Genomic DNA, 4,910 nt, shown 5'->3' on the forward strand with positions numbered 1-4,910 from the left:
CCCCAAACCATGGAGCATTCAATTTAGAATCTCCTGAATATCAGGATGACAGATGGCACACAATCTGTATGGATCCAGCTCTCGAGCAACAGAAGCTCATAATTGCAAAGGCTACACTGATTAAAAGATACAAACACTGTTTCAAGTTGTCTGTATCAGAATCACAATGTTTGTTTGAAAGTGATCCTTCACTGGAAAAAAAAAAAAAAAAACAGTTTGATTAAATTGAAGAGAATGCGGTAACCTGTGAATTCTGAATAGCCACTCCATGAAAACAAGTTAATATATGATATTAGAAAGATGAAGGAGAGGAGTATTTACTGACACAACACTCTTCAATCTCTCCATTTTGATTACAAAAGCAGGCCTTACAATATTGATTTCATATAATATGCATTATTTGCCAAATTTTAAATTTGTCCTAATTGGATAATAACATGTACTGCTGTTAGTCTTCCCCATAGATGTCTTTTTCTTATGCTTCATTTCCTCAAAGTCAAACTCTAATTCTGTAATCTTATGTTAGATGTTTTTTAATGTCATCCCAATTGTCTCAAAGTGAGTGGTAGGATTGTATGCACGGGAAATAAAGATCTGGCTTTCTGTCACCAAGTCTTTTGGTACCAGGAGGCCACTGATGCTAACAAATTCCCATCTAGTTGGCTCCAAGAACTCCAAAGTTGGTCTGACTTCCTTCTCAGGCTCCTTGGTCTCCACAGTTGTAGTAACTATGGCAATATACTTTCCTTGTGCTGTCACACTGTGCGCAGAGGAGATGGTGCAAACACAGATATCTGACTTTCGACTGACTTGGTTCTGTGGAATAATGATCTGGCAGGAGTTGACATCACTGGTCTTCTTGATGGGGTGGCTGAGGATGTAAATAACTCTGATTACCTGGCCCACTTTTTCTGGCCGATCTTTTACATAGCGGAGGTCACAGATGAGCTGCTTACAGTGAGCAATTTCTCCTTCGGATTTTACACCAATTACTTTTCCATTCTGCACAATGATTTCGTCAATTGGTTTATTCAGCATATAGGTACTTTCATAAATAGCACTTAGCCTTGCAGAAAACCTTGTGGCAGTTCTCCAAGGCCACAGAGTGGATAAAGGTGTGGACTTTTGCCATATCTTGCCAAAGATTCACTGTCATGTTTAATTCTATTAATGGTTTCACAACATGGTTGATCTAAGTAGTCATCAGTTTTGTAAAGTGCAAGAGCATGACCAGTAAAATCTGTAACATCTTGGCCCAAATCAAATTTCTTATACACCTCTCACATTGTGGTCTTCTTAGGATCAATTCCCACTAAAGTTCTCGGATCTTTTTCATCTAAGTTGGCAACATACACTAGGAATTTCCTGAAGTGATGTTTCTTAAACAGTCCTATTAAGCTAGATGTCAGGGCTTCTGTTTCAGTGGAAGGAACCTTGTAGATTTTTCTACCCTTATAGACAAAGCTCCTTTCAGTCACTAAAATCCAGTTAGCCAGTTATCTCTGTATAAACAGCATTTTAACCAGCTGACCATTAGCCACAAGGAATTTGGGAATCAAGTCAACATTCCAGTCTCTTCCTCTCCTCATTGATGCTGATGGTGGTCCTGGTATTTTAAATCTTTTGTGTAAATCTTCCAGTAATGTTATAGAGGCACTCTCTCCTCCATAGTAAAGGTTTCAATCCATATGAAGAACTTTCTTGCCCTTCACTGACTTTATACTGGAAAGGATACATTCCACCAGGCCGATGCCCAGCACAATCACATCGTACTCCTCATTCATGATGGGTGGGGCAGGGGTGGACGCAGGACCCGAGAAAGGAAAAGGCGCACAGGCTCCGTGACCACCCTGTGAGGCTGTGAGATGCTCTCTGGCATGAGGGAAACTGGAAGAGTATCTCTCCACTTTTTTTTTTTTTTCTTTTCTGAGACAGAGTCTCGCTCTGTCACCTAGGCTGGAGTGCAGTGGTGTGATCTTGACTCATTGCAACCTCCGCCTCCCAGGTTCAGGCAATTCTCCTGCCTCAGCCTCCTGAGTAGCTGGGACTACAGGTGTGCACCACCACGCCTGGCTAATTTTTGTATTTTTAGTAGAGATGGGGTTTCACCATGTTGGCCAGGATGGTCTCGATCTCTTGACCTCGTGATCCACCTGCCTCGGCCTCCCAAAGTGTTGGGATTACAGGCGTGAGCTGCCATGCCCACCCCTCTCCACTTTTTAAGGAAATATTATTTCCAGTTAAGTTTACACTGGATCTTCAATTTTATGAAAATCATCTAATTTAAAAATACTGTCAATACTTTTTCTTTGACTTCATTTTCCTAAGTAGACATTTCTCCTGCTTGAGTATGGCCTAAATATATTGTTTTATTTCCATAGCTTGAAGGATAGTGGATTTAACATTATCAACATGTAAATCACTGCTCTGCCACTTACTCAGTTGAGTAAAATGGGAATAATAATATCTACCATGTGAAACTGCAAAACGGGTTACTGATGTGATGTACGGGAGATCCCCAGCACACACAGTATCTGGTGGACAGCTGTCTTTCATAAATATATGTTAAACTGGAAAATCAAGTCATGCTCTCTTTGATTGACTTTTACAGAGAATATGAAACAAGATAGCATAATTAATGATAGAGACAGGGCTTGAACTCAGCCCTTCTCCTGTTTCAACCACCTTTTCAGGCCCATAGGTACAAAGCAAAAACATAAAATAAGAATAAATAAAACAGATAACATGAAAACATTTTTTCCTTATTCCTTAAAACATATGTCTATTTAGCCACACATTCATTCTGATCCAAGTTTCTCTGTAGAGAGCTGTTGTCCAGCATTTATTGTGTGTATGGCCGGTTAAAAATGAATGCAAAATTCTCAGCTCTTGCAAACCAATTGCAAAGACAAAGAATGGCAGGCAAATGGGGAGGATAGGTGTTCCATGAGAACATCTCAGAGAATCGTCAACAAATATGCCCTGCAGTATCAGACTCTATTGATGTTGGTTCTACGCTGAGCTCTACTGCCATTTGCTATTTATTTTGACAAGCAGTTAAACCATCAGGAATGTGCTGATTCATTGCCCCTCTGATAGGAGATCACGGACCACAGGGGACAGTTTGGTAAGTAGGCTTCACACTGTGCTATTTTTTTCCCTAAAGGTTTGGTTTATCGTTAAGAAACAGGGAAATGTGGCAGAAAAACAAAACAAACCAAAACAAAATAAAACAAAACACCATGGCCTGGATTATAAGACCCCCCCCCTTTAAGGCCCCCCCCCCCCTTTTTTTTTTTTTTTTTTTTGAGATGGAGTCTTGCTGTGTCTCCCAGGCTGAAGTGCAGTGGCGTGATCTCGGCTCACTGCAGGCTCCACCTCCCAGGTTCATGCCATTATCCTGCCTCAGCCTCCCGAGTAGCTGGGACTACAGGTGCCTGCCACCACGCCCAGTTAATTTTTGTGTATTTTTAGCAGAGACGGAGTTACACTGTATTAGCCAGGATGGTCTTGATCTCCTGACCTGATTATCCACCTGCCTCGGCCTCCCAAAGCGTTGGGATTACAGGCATGAGCCAACACGCCTGGTCTATAAGACGCTTTTTTTCTAGCCCCATTTTGCTAAACATTCTCAATATATAGGCTAGGATATTTAATTTTATGTGACAACTTAACTGGATCATAGAGTGCCTAGATAATTGGTTCAATATCATTCTAGGTGTATCTGTGAGGGCATTTGTGGATGTGATTAACATTGGAATCAGTAGACTGAGTAGAACAGGTTATCTTTCCCCAAGTGGGTGTAGAGCATCATCTACTTAGGTGAAGACCTGAATAGAACAAAAAGTTGAAGGAAGGAAGAATTCACTCTCCTCTCTGTGTGAAGGCTTGAGCTGGAATGTTGGTCTTCTGTTGCCCTCAGACTGGAAATTACATCACAGATGCCCCTGATTCTCAGGCCTTTAAACTCAGACTGAAATTATGCAACTGGTTTTCTTGGGTCTTCAACACCCAGAGATCAAATTACAGGGATTTCTCAGTATCCATAATCATGTGAGCCTATTTCTTATAATAAATATCTTTCTATATACTGCATATGTAGATACAGATATATGATATCTATTATATTCTATCTACATACTGTGCAAGCATATGTATCTTTAGATCTATATCTATATGCATGTATCCACGTATGCATGGATGTAAGTATATATGTATGTATATCTATTTACCTACCAATCATCTATTTTATTGGTTCTGTTTTTCTGGAGAAACTTGGCTAGTGAAATGTATCCCTAGGCAATTTTATCATTGTGTAAACATCATACAGTGTACCTACACAATCAAAGATGGTATAGTATACCACACACCTAAACTATATGGTATAGCCTATTGCTTCTAGGCTATAAGCCTGTACATCATGTACTAAATATGGTAGGCAATTGTAAAACAATGGCAAATATTTGGTTTATCTAAACTTAGAAAAGTTGGTGGAAGGTGGAAACATGAAAGATTAAAAAATGATACACTTTTATAGGGAGTTTATCATGAACGGAGCTTACAGGACTGTAAGTTGCCCTGGGTGAGACAGTGGGTGAATACTAAGTAAATGTGAAGGCCTAGAACATTATGACCCACCACTGTAGACTTTGTAAACACTATACACTTAGGCTACATACAATTTATTGAAAAATATTTTTCTCCAATAAAAAATTAACCCTAGCTTCCTGTAACTTTTTTACTTTATTAACACTTAGCTTAAAACACATTGTGCAACTGTACGAAATTATTTCCTTTCTTTACATTTTTATTCTATATACTGTTTTCTGTTTTTAAAACTTAATTTTATTTACTTTTTGAACTTTTTGTTAAAAACTGACACAGAAATACACACACTAGCCAAGGCCTAC

General features: G+C 39.3%; 1 pseudogene; it reads right to left on the bottom strand.

Moving 5' to 3' along the window:
* Positions 1 to 522: 522 nt before the first annotated feature.
* Positions 523 to 1,784, bottom strand: LOC113223407 (annotated as a pseudogene).
* Positions 1,785 to 4,910: the final 3,126 nt, after the last annotated feature.

The sequence above is a fragment of the Piliocolobus tephrosceles genome, unplaced genomic scaffold, assembly GCF_002776525.5.
Source record: "Piliocolobus tephrosceles isolate RC106 unplaced genomic scaffold, ASM277652v3 unscaffolded_41225, whole genome shotgun sequence".
NCBI classification, from domain to species: Eukaryota; Metazoa; Chordata; class Mammalia; order Primates; family Cercopithecidae; genus Piliocolobus; species Piliocolobus tephrosceles.